The sequence below is a fragment of the Rousettus aegyptiacus genome, unplaced genomic scaffold (assembly GCF_014176215.1).
Source record: "Rousettus aegyptiacus isolate mRouAeg1 unplaced genomic scaffold, mRouAeg1.p scaffold_m13_p_7, whole genome shotgun sequence".
Taxonomy (NCBI): Eukaryota; Metazoa; Chordata; class Mammalia; order Chiroptera; family Pteropodidae; genus Rousettus; species Rousettus aegyptiacus.
This window is the reverse complement of record NW_023416310.1, coordinates 6,099,842-6,115,306: the sequence shown is the minus strand read 5'-3', so window position 1 is coordinate 6,115,306 and position 15,465 is coordinate 6,099,842. Positions and strand designations below refer to the sequence as shown.

Genomic DNA, 15,465 nt, shown 5'->3' with positions numbered 1-15,465 from the left:
CAATATAAACATGCAAAGCAAAGCACCAAGTGCTAATGTGGAGGCTGCAGCAAGTTATTCAGAAGGTCTAGGTAAGATCATTGGTGGAGGCGGCTACACTAAGCAACAGGCTTACAATCTAGACAAAACAGCTTTATATTGGACGAACACATCATCATGACTTTCATGGTGGAAAGAGGCCAGTGCCTGGCTTCAAAGCCTCAAAGGACAAGCTGACTCTCTTGTTAGGGGCTAATGCAGCTGGTGACTTTAAGTGGAAGTCGATGCTCATTTACCATTCTGAAAATCCTTAAGAATTATGCTAAATCTACTCTGCCTGTGCCAGATAAATGGAACAGCAAAGCCCGGATGGCAGCACATCTGTTTACAACATCGTTCCCTGAATATTTTAAGGCCGCTGTTGAAACTGGCTGCTGAGAAACACAGAATCTTTTCAAAATATTACTGACTACTGACAATGCACCTGGCTACCCAAGAGCTTTGATGGAAAATGATATTAATATGGTTTTTATGCCTGCTAACACAACATCCATTCTGCAGTCTGTGCATCAAGAAATGATTTTTTAAGCCTTATTACTTTAAGAAACACATTTCGCAAGGCTATAGCTGCCATCACTTAAGTGATTCCTCGTACAGATCTGGCCAAAGTAAATTGAAAACTTTCTGGAAAGGACTCATCATTCTAGAGAGCATTAAGAACGTTTGAGATGCATAGGAAGGGGTCAAAATATCAGCATTAGTGGGAGTTTGGAGAAGTTGACTCTAACCCTCATCAATGACTTTGAGAGGTTCAAGCCTTTGGTGGATGAAGTAACTGCAGAAGTGGTGGAAATAGAAGAAAACTAGTCTACGGCCGTGCCTCCCTGAACAAGCCCGATCCTGCCTGATCTTGGAAGCTAAGAAGGGTCGGGCCTGGTTAGCATTTGGATGGGAGACCACCTAGGAAGACCAAGTGCTGTAGGCGTGAAAAATAAAAAATAAGGGATTGTAAACTGACGAGGTCCTTGCAGTCTGTGAGGTCAACCAAGGGTTGCCTCGCGTAAAAAAAAAAAGGAAGAAAACTAGAATTAGGAGTGTCGCCATCTCATGATAAAACTTTAATGGATGAGAAATTGCTTTTAATGGATGAGCAAAGAAAGTGATTTCTTGAGACGGAACCTACTCTGGTGAAGACGCTGCGAAGATTGTCGAAACGATAGCAAAGGTCTTAGGATATCACATAACCTTAGTTTGTAAAGCAGTGGCAGGATTCAAGAGGCTCCATTCCGATTTTGAAAGAAATTTTACTGTGGATAAAATGCTCTCAAGCAGCGTCTCATGCTCTAGGGAAATCATTTGCGAAAGAGACTCAACTGCTGTGGTAAACTTCATTGTTTTATTTTAAGAAATTGCCACAGCCATCCAGCCTTCAGCAATCTCCACCCCAGTCAATCAGCAGCCATCAACCTAGAGGCCAGATTCTCTACCACAAAAAGATGACAACTTGCTGAAGGCTCAGATGATAGTTGGCATTTTTTTTTTAATAATGAAGCATTTTTATTTGTGAATATACATTGTTTTAGCTATAATGCTATTGCACACTTAATAGACTGTAGTATAGTGCAAACATAACTTTTATATGCTCTAGAAAACCAAATATTGGTGTGACTCATTTTATTGTGATATTTGCTTTATTGTGGCTGTCTGGAACCAAACCTGCGATATCTCTGCGGACGTGCCTGTAAACCACCAAATGAAATGGGACAGATCCAAAGACATCTGTCTTAGTAGTAGAAGAATTTAAAGTAATTTTAAAATTACAAATCAGTGCTCTGTCTACTGGCTGTGGAATATCAGTTTACCATTACTGGGATTTCTCTAGGAAGGCTGGGAGGCCTGCCGAATAGTAGGGAAAAGCAACAGAACTAATATTGCCATATCTTTCTCTTATGCCACATCCGGTGACAGAGAAGGTTAGGAGGCACAGCAATGTCTCTGACTCTAAGGCCTGTTTTCAATCCACCCTCATACTGAAGGAGCTTCAGGAAGAGAAGTTACAGCCCTCGCCTTTCGGGGCTCAGTGGAGAATGACCTCTGCGTCGGGGGGCCCAGAGAGGAGTCAGAGGCATGATGGGCTGCAGCCTCTGAAGCCTGGAGTACAGGGTTGACTGCCTTGTGCATGAGTTGGGAGGCTTGCTGAAGGAGGGGCTGTGGCGGAGAGAAACAGGAAAGTCGTGGGCAGAGTGGAAGCCGCTCACTGTGAGGCGGTGTTTTGATGTCGATCTTGCAGTGGGAAGGAGCTCACAGAACGTTTCAAAGGGAGCGAACCTTTCTGTTCCTGCCGTGCGCTCCAGCTTCCCTGCTATCCACATCAGGCGAGAGGAACGCAGCCTGGATCTTTCTTTCCTGCACCTTGCTCTTTTTAGTCTCCGACAGGTCTAAATCTGGTACCACGTCCTTTCGTTTCCATTCCCAGAACTTGGCCTTCCCAAAATTGAGATTTGCTGACTAACGATTCTGGAAGGCCTGATTTCACTATTATCTAAATAGGAATACTTGGTCTGATTCATGCTGGGATTCAGGCTCTAACTGCGCCTTCAGAAGAACTGACATTTATTCTGAGCCGACAGGAAGTGAGAGTTTGCCTTTGCCTTTCTTCCTGCCATGGCTGTTAGCTTCCATCCTTGATTTACAAATGTGCGGGTCCCGTCAGGGAACAAACACTTCAACATCAAAAGGCGGCTGCCCTTGAGCGTCCCTTCCGGCTGGCAGCAGCTACTCAGAGGCCTTGTTCTTATAATGTCACATATATCTATATTTTTTTCTTTTTTTCCTCCGAAAGAGTAATAGCATTTCCTGTATCGGGAATTACTAGTTTTGATGCAATTCTGTATATAGTCTGCAGCACCCCTGGAGGGGGCTTAGAGCAGGAGTGTCTATAACTCGGAACTTCTCTCTATGGTAAAGGTAGCAGGAGAGAGACAGGTAATTCCCAGAGGAGAGTCGTACAGTGACAGTGAGGGAAGGGGAGGCTGAGGATTTAAAAAGCTCCTCTCACTAATAGTCTGCGAAGACGGTTTCGCTTTAATAGCATGTGTTCAGCCCCAGACACTTCAAACCCAGGCGCTCTCAGTCAAGAAACGATAGCTCAAGCTCCAAAGAATAGGGAAAGGGAGCATTAAATCCCCCCCATCGTTATCCGTCGTATCCATTTCCTAGGGCCGCTGTAGGAAATGACCGCAAACCGGGTGGCTGAAGACAATGGAGATCCATTCTGCCCCAGTTCTGGAGGCCAGAAGTCCAAAACCGAGGAGTCGGTAGGGCCGTGCTCCCTGCGAGACTCTGGGCAGGGCCCTCCCTCGCTTCTCCCGAGCTGCCTCCGATGGTGGCCGGCTGTCCTGGGCTTGTAGCTGTGTCACTCCAGTCTCCGCTGCTGTCCTCGTAGAATGTTCTTCCCGTGTGTCTGTCTTTATGTCATTTTTCCTTTTCTCATAAAGACAATGGCCGTATCGGATTAGAGGCCACTCTATTCCAGTACGTCCCCGTCTTAACTAATTACGCTTGCAAGGACCTTACATACAAATAAAAATCACATTCTAAGGTTCTGGAACTGAGAACCCCACATATCTTTTTGGGACGCACAACTCACCCCATACTAGCTATCCGGTAAGTTTGAGAGGTTCGGCTTATATGACATAAGAATCACGTGGCAGAGCCTTAGGAGGTCATCAAATCAAGCACCTCCTCCTTCGCCTCTCTCCGGCGGCAGTCCACTCCCTGACAGACGTAGAACCCATCTCAGACCAGAACGCATCCCCTCCAAGGGGCACATGCTTCTGCAGGCTCCTGGCTTTGTTGTCAAGAGTTAGGGAAGCAACATGGAATTGATGAGCGGTCCTCCGAAATCATGGCGTGTGTAACGCAAGGCTGCTGCGAGTTCAGAACCCCGGGGCTCACGCTCTAGAGATGCTGTAGGTCGTTCAGCTGCAGGTGTTCAGGCGGCTCCATTTGGAGAAACACTTGCATAGAGAAAAGAGTCCAGATAAATTTAATTTTAATTCTGGGTGAAGTACCAACTAGTTCTGTGGCTGTGAGCAGTAATAAAGCTGTGTAAGCCTTGGCTTTTTTTTTTTTCCTCCTGAATCTGAAAAAGTGATTAATAATACAAAATAGAATGAGGTATTTTAAAAAATTAGAGATACTTAAGCATAGTGCGGTGATCCCTCAGCTTTACAGTGTTGTGGGAGAAAACCAGGGGCTTCCCTTCTCTCATTCAGAGATGCCCTCCCTTGTCCGCAAGCCCCTCTGGCTGTCCTGGGTGATCTCCCACGTAACCTGGCCTTTCTTGCTCTGCAATACCTCTGCTGAAGTCAGGGTCGGCACCCTCCTCTGGGCAGAATCACCTGGGGGCAGAAAACCCTACCGATGCCATCAGGCCGGCTGCTGGGATCAGTCCCTGGCCCCCATGGTGGCCTCAGTCCCATGGAAACCCTGATGAGTCCACTTTGGGCATTTGGCTCTGCCAGGAGGATTCTGCTGGGCCATCGAAATGCCACCCACAGCGGCTGCACTTTGCTGGCCACAGCTCCCAGCTCCGGGGTCTCGCTGCCACCTTTAGCTCTGGACTTCGCCCCTGAGCTGCAGTCTGCCAGCGCCACAGGTTGGAACCCATGTCTGCTCTCCCTGGGTGCCTTCAGACTGCTCCTGCAGGTGGAACCCCTTCCCAGTACCTATGTTCGGGCCACAGGCAGAGTTTTGCTTTGGCCGAACTGGAGTTCGCTTTCGCCTTGCAGTGGCCATGGAGCAGGGTGGGATATGTTCTAGAGCCAGAAGAGTGACTCCCCTCGGCTCTCAGGCCTAGGCGTTGAGGTTGGCTGATGGAGCCAGATTCTTTCTGTTCCTCAGGGGCCTTGCCTATCACCCCTGTGGTTCTGTATCATAAGGACATGCTTTTAACTTCTGCACCCCAAATGTGACATAGTTCGTATTCTTTTCAAATTCCTCTGCTCATCCAAATTTAGTTTTTATTGTTGTTGTTGTTGTTTTTAACTCAGTACTTGGGTACAAAGCCTACTTAAAATAATAGGCAAATACATGCCCTCCTCTGGTCCATCTAAGGCACTGATTTCTATGCATCATCTAATTAAGTGCTTGACACATAGCAGGTGCGGTGATTTGATTACGTATAGCTGCCTCAGATTTAAAAGGCTTTCTCACATAAAGCCTGCATTTTATCCCCTAGCCTCCATTCCTATTTCTAGGCTATACAGAATAAGCTTATTTCCCCCCTACTAATAAAGTTGAGGCTCTTAAATTTGACTAAATTTTATAACAATATTTGTTATAGAGGAAATCCAGAAATTCACAAATATTGAGTAGACCGAGAATTATTTCCTTTCCTCTACCTCCCTCTCTTGCTGTGTGAGGTCAAGGTCAGATTTTCTTCTTGAAAGAGCCACAGGAACAGGAAATTGTATGATCCCCAAGGAGAAGGAGAGTCTGAGCAAGCCCGGCACGAGACCCGTAGCTCGGCGCTTCTCCAGCTTCACAGAGATTCGAATCATCTAGATACCGACCTTGCCAATGAACCTGTGTTCACAGAGCTTACAATATATGTTAAGTGAATAAAATACACTCAGATGTGCAAAGTACTCAGAAAAGTGCCTAGGCTCTAATTTCTCTCTTTAAGGATTTTGGTTAATGGGTAAGTGATTCATAGTCCCTGAACCCTTTTTTGTGATCTGGTCTTCCAACCGCGAAGCGCACTCCCTGCTAAGCAGAGTGGAGCAGAAAACGTTCAGGTGCTCGTAATGAAAGCTTGAAATTAATTTGCCTAAGGAGAAAAATGTGCTTTGGTCCTGAAAGCTGGATTATAAATCCCGGAGTGGGCAGGAGGGGTTTTTCCCAGGGACACTGTGTTTTTAAAAGCAGTGAATTTGAAGTGAATCATGACAGTGATTGTGACTTTGGAGGAGTGAAGGTACAAGGGCTGACGCTGGCGTTGGTTACGAGAAGGTAGCAGAAAGAAGGAAGAGAAAACACATGATTTGTGCTGGGAACAAACTGAATTCGATTCCCGGTTTCGCCACTGACTGGTTGTCCAAAATTGGACAACGTTTTTATCTTTCTGAACTATGGTTTTCTTATGTAAAGCTTGAGATAGTCATCATTTGACAATTTTTGATTAAATATTTCATGTAAAATACTATGTTACAGATACTATAAAGAGTAGAGATTAGGATCAAAATAATCTGATTAGATGATCAACTGAGCTAAGCCATGCAGTTTAAACAGTGGCTGCGGGAGATGTCATTTCTTTGATCTTTCAAATTCTGAAAAATTATAAAGGATTGTATGAACTTAAAATAGTTCTCTCACAGTGCATCCGTTAAATGAGGTAAAGGGGGAGAGATAATTCTAGATTGAATAAAGAACACAGTCACTGTTAGTCTTTAAACAAGGGGACCATTAGATAAGAGGGACTCTCACGCCTTGGTGGCTTACATGAGCAAACCAAAACCAGCAGAGTCAGTGCACTCAAATCTGAGAAGCAAACCGAAGAACAAGCAATCACAGGCAGGCTTCCCCCCGCATAAAATAGCCGTTTAAGCTCTAACCAATTAAATAATTGATTTGCTTTGCTTCCGTGTCTTCTCTATAAAAACCTTGCCCCCGGCTCCTGTTGATGAAGCTCTCCTAACCACTTTTGGTTTGGCATCACCTGATTTGAATCAATACTTGCTCAAAGAAACTCTTTTTGCTGAGACGCAGTGAAAGGCACAGGGAGGGTGTGGGGATTGTAAAACTCCGATTAATCACATTGAAGATACTTAGCGTATCTGTCCAAGCCATGATCCCAGCGTCACGTCACGTGACATGCCGCATCTCCTCACTGTGCTGCATAGACTCAAAACGCGGAACAACGGGCGAAATAACCCTTAATTCTGGAAGCGTCCATGTTCGCTTTCTCTCTCTCTCTCTCACTTGCCTCCTCTTTGTAATCCTTCGCTGAATATAGTTTAATTTACTGAAAGTAAAAGTATATATCACACAGCTAGACTCCAGTCTCGGTGATGGGCACTAGGAATAAAATAATAAAGAAACCTAGAATTTTCCTGGAGGAAAAACAGTGTAATGGAGGAAAAGAAAACACACACAGAAAGAAATAATTAAGATATAGTCATGTAAAAAACACAACATTTAGTTGAAAAAGCAAGGTAGATGCACAGAGGCAGGCGCTTATAGATAAATAAGACTTCAAAAGAGGAAGCCGTCCTTGAAATTGTAAAGACCAAGTAGAATGTGCCAGTTACATGAGTGAAACAGTAGTTATTCCTGGGGGATGATTATGATGTGGACAAAAAAGGCTTGAAGACAGTAAGCTTTACATTTCATTGAGAGTGTTGGGCGCCTCTGGAAGAAATCACAGGTGAGGCTGAAAAGGTGTTTTGGAATTAGATCCTGAGTGCTAATGTGTCTCGTCACACCTGGGAGCCATGGAAACACTTGGGCAGGTATCTGGTTGGTGGGGACTCTTTTTTATTTTTTTTCTTTTTAATTTATTTAAGTTAGCTTCAAGTGTACAGTACATTGGTTAGACATCTATATAGTTCATAATGATCCCCCCAATTGCTCCCTTCCTCCCCTGGCCCTCTACCTAGCCATCTGTTAATGCCGAGTGCATTCCCTATGCCATGCTCCCCACCCCCATGACCAACTATCAACTACTAATTTGTACTTTTTTAACCCTTCACCCCATTCCCCCAGCCTCCCAATGCCCCTCCCCTCTGTCCGTCACCAAATTGCCCACTATATTTGTGAGTCTGTTTTTGATTAGTTTGTTCTTTTTGTTCCTTAGATTCTTCATATAAATGAAATCATATGGTATTTATCTTTCTCTGTCTGACTCATTTCACTCAGCATAATAACCTCTAGGTCTATCTGTGTTGTTGCAAATGGTAGGATTTCATTTTTTTTAATGGCTGAGTAATATTCCATTGTATATATGAACCGTAATTTCTTTATCCAACCGCCTGTTGAAGTGGGGACTCGTAACATCTCCTTCCTTGCCCTGAGTCCGGAGTGCACTCCCATCCCCAGGTCCGACAGCAGGAAACTGGCTTTGACCTACTGCTCTCTGTCCATAACTCTCATTTGCTGGGCCCCCAGACCACTCTCTCTGTCCCAACTTCACCTTTGAGAATTTCTCTGGTTCCCGAAGTGCACAGGGATGGGTCAGAGGGAGACAGCAGAAGAAATTCTATGACCCAGAGGTTCTCTGTGGAAAATAGAAAATGGGGTCCTAATAGAGGCAGCAGCCGCGGGGCATTGACGAAGGGGGTAAATCGGAGAACGTTCCGGAGACTCACTGATAGAAAATCATAACCAGATGTGGGTGGTGAGGAAGATGGAACTTTACCACCAGAATGCCTGGGTGAAAATGAGGACACTAAAGAAGACAGAGAAATAATATACTTGATTTTCCCCCCAGTTATTTATTTGTCAACCTTCTCAGGGGAATGGTCTGTATCTGTTCCCTTCTTGAGTTCCTGAACCCAGTGAATAGAAAAAAAAAAATGTAGCAATACATTCCAATGGAGCTGGTTCTGTACAGGGCAGGACTCATAAATGGACACCAGTCCCCTTTGCTGCGACAAAGCTGACTCTCCTTTCATTTGCCAAACTTGGGCAGGTGAGGGGAGGATGCCTGGCAAACAGATGGACAGCATTCTAACTTAGTCTCCCAACTTAGTCCGGCACCCTCTCACCGGAGAAGCTAGCACTTGGCATGTCCCAGCTGCTCTTGTCTTTATAATTATGTTTACCGACTCGCATAGTCCTGTGGTCAAGTGGGTGTGACTGCCAAGTGTCCCCCGCCTCAGCCTCCTTACTTATAAAGTGCTTGGAGCTGTTTTCAGGTGCCCTTGCAAACCAATTTTAAATCACTTACAGTGAGCCAAGGTCAAAGGCATGGAAAGAATGGAAAGTGACAAGACTGAGGATTTATATGGCCCCCCTCCCTAGGGAGACCAAGTACTTCAAATACATGATGTCATTTGCCCTCCTCTGAAGACTGCGAAAGGAGGGCCTGCAGAGGAGTCTTCCTTTAATGACCCTGAATTATCCATAAGACAACATGGTTTCCTTCTCCCATTTTTCTTTTGACTTTTAAATTTTTTTTCGAGAAAACTGAAGCTGACCGACCTTTCTGAGATGGTTTCTAAATCTTTCATTTGCCTCCTTCAATTCGAAGGACTTGAGAACGATGGTGAGAGTGAGTCTACCTTGAGTGGGGAGCCTTGGATTCCATTCCTTGAGGAAGCGACATGCTGATACCAAAATGTACATCAATTATCAGGCTAAATAAACAAGCAAGCTGTGATATGGAGAAGTCTATGATGAGGTCATTTCTAAAAAGAAAATTAAATATTGTAGATAAGTAATTACGGCAGGAATAAGTTCCCAAGATTGATTTTCATGCATTTGCATTCTGTCGCCTGTTATCTGAAACTCCCTAGTGAATGAGAATTCTATTCCATGCTTCTTCAAAGACATATAGAGGTTTTAAGGGAACTGTGGCCTTAGCACATGTCTGACTTGATCAAGGTCACACAGGAAGTTGACGGAAAGTCTGACCTTATCTGAGGTCAGTGAGGCTAGTCAGGACATGGGTGTTCAGGAAAATCACTCGAGGCAGGCAGGCTGAAGACTAGGAAGGGTCATTCAGCAGCAGTAGCCGAGAATGATAAGACAAAGGTCTTGATGGGGTGGGCATGATGACCCAGGACTTGCTGTGGTCATTTAGCTATGTGTTCACGATTTTCAAATGAAAAACACTTAGACCAAAGATCGGATGCATGGAATAATCTTCCCCAGAGAAGATTATAAACCAAAGGTGCCGTGGTGGAACATAGTTCTCCTTGTAGCTCTGGGTACCACCTGACAGAGGTGAGAGTGAGGATGTTGGCACATAGCATCCCTCCTGCTCTCAGGAACTCAGTGGCCTCCCCATAGTAGGCAGCTCTTCCGGAAGCCTAGAGAACCTCATACAGCAGGTTCTTGAATCATGTTGTTTCAACTAACTTTGTTTTGCTAGAATGTTGATGAACCATAGAATTTTAACTCTTGTTTATATCCACTACCCTGTGAAAAAATGGTTTTGTTCTACTTTGTTTCACTTAAGGTCACAGAAACTATGAACGGCATGAGGACCTACTCTATTTTCAGAGGTGGTCTTGACATAGGCTGATGTATTTTATTTAATAAACTTTCTAATCTATCCTAAATTTTCCATCCTCTTCTTCAGTCACAAATTCAGATAGCAAGTTGTGGCATAATATTTATGCCTAGCTATGGATATTTACACGACTTTAATATCCCCAGGATATTTAAATCCCCTGAAATGCACTTAATTTTCTTTTAAAGGTGCAAATGGTAAACTGCCATGAGTTTTGTAAAATGCTACAAGCAGAAGGAATGTGGAACATCACCCAGAAGGGACCCATCATTATACAGTAAGGCTCAGCATGCCATTCCTGCAGGACGAGGGACGCAGAGCAGAGTATGAGCGACACTATCCTCACTAAGCCACAGCGCCTTTGTTTGCCTCGCTTGTCCCAAGCTTGGGCTCTTCTTGTTTGACAGACTCAGGGGACGTAATAAGTAAAAAAGATGCGATTTTAGTTGAGCAACATAGGTTTAGTTATTTTTTTAGAACTGTCATTCATTTCATCTTTAGCCTTAGTGGAAATTGTAATTTTTGCTTTGAAATTGACACTACCAATTATACCTACAGTACTATAGATGTAATCGTTCAGTGCTATTATGATTATTGTCAAGGATGGAGCGGTACTGAGTAACGGGATGCAAAACGTGGGGCATGAATACAAAGCTTTCCCCGAGGTGGGCTGCATTGATTCAGAGCCCTATTGAATGGTGCTTCCTTCAGAAATAGCAATGAAAATCAAACCGAAGTACATACAAAAAGTAAATGTACCTAGTTGTTTTTGAAATTACACAAAACCTTGATTTAAAAAAGCACGCCGATGGTTTAAAAACAATGTCTCTAGAACACACCTCTAGTGAAACCGTTTAAACAGGTTGTAATCTTCGATGACATTAATTAAATTACAATCTCATACGGTATAATTCCAGCAGAAATTAAACCATGGATGTCAAAATGTTTTCTAAAATGAGCTGAACCAATTTGATGGTGGGGAGTCAAAGGGTTTTAGAACTTGATTTTATACAAATAAACTATAAGAAGCTAAGCAATTATCAAATAAGTGTGTGGGCCGTTGTAAGCGCAGTTGGCTTTGGGGTGGGACAAGTCGCCTCTGAAACATAATAGAGTTATTTGAAAAAAAACAAGAAAAGAAAAAGAGAAAAGCAGATCTGTTAGAAAATAATATATTTCTTAATGAGTCACATGTGAAAAAAGCAAAAAGCACCAACAGAGAAGTTCATGCCTAAAAGTTTTCCTTTTTGAATATGCAGTGTTTAAACTCATGACATTTATTTTTAGGGATATTTCAAACAGAGCAAGGTTTGGCCTTGTTTTTGTATGAGGCATTTTTTACTGGTGAACTCATTTTGGGCCATTGAGCTGGTAAACCTACCTACCTGTCTTGTACAGCATGTGGGTGGTTCTTTTAACCGAAGGCTTCAAGGTCTACTAAATGCTGGTGTAGAAGGAACTCCTGCTCTGACATGGCTTTATGCAATCTGCTAAACAACACGAACACGATGCCCCCACAGGACAAAAGAATATCTGATTCACATCATTAAATCCTCTGAATCAGGGTGTTGGCGAAACCTTTAGCCGAGTCCAGTTGGTGAGCCTTTCTCTGTCATGGTTTTGATTTTCTTCTGTTGTCATTTGGACTTTGTGGTTGACTGACCTATTTCTGTGTCCTGTGTCAGTCCATTTTGAGTTCTGTTTGTGATGTCTGTATGAACTGTAAAAGACTCAAACTTTAAAATAGTGTTTTCCTGTAATACCTTACTCATATGGGGAACGTTGACAAGCCAAGCTCATAGATACAGATGGCTGAATGGTGGTCACAGGGGGCTGGGAGGCAGGAAAGATGAGAGCTTGTTAGTCAAAGGGCACAAACTTCCAAAGATAAGATGAATAAGTTCTGGGAATCTAATGTACAGCCTGGTGACTTTAGTGAATATACCGTATTATGTACTTAAGAAAAGAGTAGATCTTAAATGTTCTAGCCATAAGAAAGTAATTATGAAAGATGATGGGTGTGTTAACTAACTTATTGTGATAATAATTTTACAATATATACGTATATCATCATGGTGTCCACATTAGGCGTATACAGTGTTTTGCGTCAATTATATCTTAGTAAAGTTGGGAGAGAAAGAAACACAAATAAAACAGAGTTTTCCTCAACTGCATGTTGACTGCTCTGGTTAGTCGATTTTATCAACCTTTTTTACATTGATGCAAATACAAAAACGACTGGAGGTTCGTTCTCTCTCTCTCTCTCTCTCTCTCTCTCTCTCTCTCTCTGTCTGTCTGTAGATGTTCAGTGCTTACTGCAAAGGGTCAGCCTTTCGGTATCATTTTGATGAGAAGAACTTTATAAAACATCTTGATTTAGGTAGGAGAAGGTAACTTCTTGGGAAAATTGACGGTCCCTTCCTTTATCCCATAACACATTCTAGTAATGGTATTATCTAGGATGTTCCTGGTACTTATAGATTTGTGATATATAAAACAGGTCCTAAAGTAGAAAAAGTTCAATAAATATTTGCTGAGATAATGAATAATCATCACCTCTTTACAACTGGTGCCAACCATATGTATAAGTATTAGACCCTTCTCAATACGAGGAAAGAGATTAGAAGTTAGATAAATTGCTAGAGTTTATAGCCATAGAAAATTGTAGCAATACAATGAAATGTCACCGTTTAAAATATTTTAACTGCTTACTTGTGGTTGCATTATTTAGATGTCCTAATCTCTAGTTTTCTGGAGGTTCGGCTGACTCCTGCCAGTTACCAAAATTACGAATGTTAACAAGTTGCTGTTGGAAATCTTCGCACACTTATCTTAAAAGCAATTAGCAATACTATGAAAACATCTGTATTTCTAGTCCACTTAGTCAAAAGCCAAGTGGATTATACTTATATTCCCAAATACACAAATTTCTTTAATAATTTCTACATAATTTTTAAATAAATTAATAGCACAATACGTGAGCTCCCGTTAAACACAAAAAAAGTGATAATTACAAATGAACCTTATTTAGTCACGAAAGAATTCCAGGAATATTCTCAGTACATAGGTACCTGATTTTGATCATTAAAATATATATCATGTATTATTATTTATATATGATTTTATATATTATTTATTGAATATGTATTAAATATATATTTATCTTTATGTCTTTTTTTTCCATTGAAAAATAAGAGGATGCAATTAGAGTAAAAAGCAACTAATCTATTCTGAACTTATGACAAGTAGTGCAATTTTTGCACTTCCAGAAAAATGTTCATATGGGCAAGTTGCAGATCAGTCCGAATTCTTGAAAAGTCAAAAGCATTTGCTTAACAAAATAGAGAGCGTTTGTTTCTTCGTTGACTCTCCTGATGAGAGGATGCTCCTGCTCCCATCCTCTCCTCTGGGCAGGCTTTGGCTAGTGATAGTGGACCTGCTGTTGCCTAGAGCTCTAAATGCAGCCTCTTATTAGCTAATCAATTATTAGAATTGATTGGCAAATAGTATGCTCTATAACCAGGGGTAGGAAATGAGATTCTATAGATTTCTCTCATTCCTCATTATGTTTGGAAGGTAATTTGGGTTTGATTGCTGCCGGGGTGCACAGCTTTGCTCCTTTTCCATTATTTTTTTCTCCTGACAGCCTGGCCAAGACAGAAGCTTTGCTTTCTCTCTTCTTGGTACTGACACAGAGATTCCGACTTGACCCCGATCTTCCTCTATTAGTTTTTAAGTTTCTCTTGCTTCCCCTCCCCTGTTGCAAAGAAGTCTCACTATAGAAGTTGACCTTTCGACTGAGCCTTAAATGATGGGTAGGAGATAACCAGGGAAAGGGGTGAAGGAAGTAGGGGACTGGGTACCACTGTGACTTTTGTGGGCCCCAGACAATTTCGACTCCACGGGCTCCCTCTTCTGTCAAATCAATCGCTCATTCTCCCCGCCTCCTCTCTCTTCCACACACAGTGATATATAGATCTGCGATGGTATTAAAATGAATGTGAGCCAGGCTGCATTACTTGAAACCTCTTTTCTGATTTAAAAATTCAAAGATTTTCATAGGTCGCTAAATGCACCTGGACTCCTACACACTGTGGCTGCTGTGTGTCAGGGGTAGGTCTGCTCTGAGTGAGAAGAGGCATAAGGTCTTAAAGAAATACAGCAGAAGGACAGGGTAGGTGAGAAGGAGCGGGGAGCGAAAATTATTTCTTGGGAGCACATGGTAAACAGGCCATGAGCACCTTGCTAAGGGGCTCGGCATACACCACGGCATTAGGATGTGGCCGCAAATGAGGTATCAACATTCAGCAAACATCGGATGAGGTTCTTAGTGCCAAGTCCTGTACAAGGAAGCTATGTAAATGGTTTGATTTAGTCTTTATGCCGTCTCCGTGATCACTGATGCTTTACTTATGGGTGAAATAATGGAACAGGAAAGAGGGTTCTGGCTCAGGTGTTGAGGAATGAGGCCCAAGATCTGAATTTTAATAAGCACTTGAGATTGTTCTGAAGTAGATGGTCCATGGGACACATTTAGGAAAACACTGAATTTTTTTCCTGTGACTCAGAAATACCTGTGTGTGATGCGGTGAGATCAGTCGCGTCTCTGAATACCGGTTTCCTTGCCGATAGGATGAGGGTTGCCGGGAGGATCACACAAGATAAGGTAGTTTAAAAACCACCGCGACTTATAAAATGCCTAGAGAATTTTGTCATTCTCTTGACTTCAAGCCTTTCGTGGAATGGATGCGAAACGAAAAATATATTGTTATAAATATAATGATAAATATAAATATATGTTTATAACTAAATATGTACATTTATATATGGTACAGATTATTAGCAGTAACCCCCCTCTCCTTCCCCTCTCTTCAAGAGAAAAATCTTCCTTACATTTGTGGAAGTCTTGGACCAGGCACCAGGAATATCATCCCATGCCTATTTTGAGAGAGATTGCTTGATCTGACATAAAAAGGGCTTTGACTAAGTAAGGGATGACATGGTTTTTGGTATTTAGTTTGTAAACTGTTTCCCATTTTAGCTCTGTGAGCCCAAAGCAATTGCGAATAATTAACCAACATAGAAGAACAGTGATATCTTAGCAGCTCACTATACTCTTTTGAGAAAAACGCACATACATAGAAGGGCCCTCAGACAACGTTTGTAAGATCTGCGTAAGGATGTCTGACCTCTGGCATCAGAAGAATACGATTCGAAGGTATGACTGCCTGTTTCCATGGGGAGAATGT

General features: G+C 42.5%; 1 long non-coding RNA gene and 1 pseudogene across 1 annotated transcript in view; both read left to right on the top strand.

Annotated features, from left to right (window-relative positions):
* The window catches only part of LOC107510849, a 245,938-nt gene that overhangs the window by 58,867 nt on the left and 171,606 nt on the right, over nt 1–15,465 (top strand). The window lies entirely within an intron of this gene.
* Nucleotides 846–964, top strand: LOC118605756 (annotated as a pseudogene).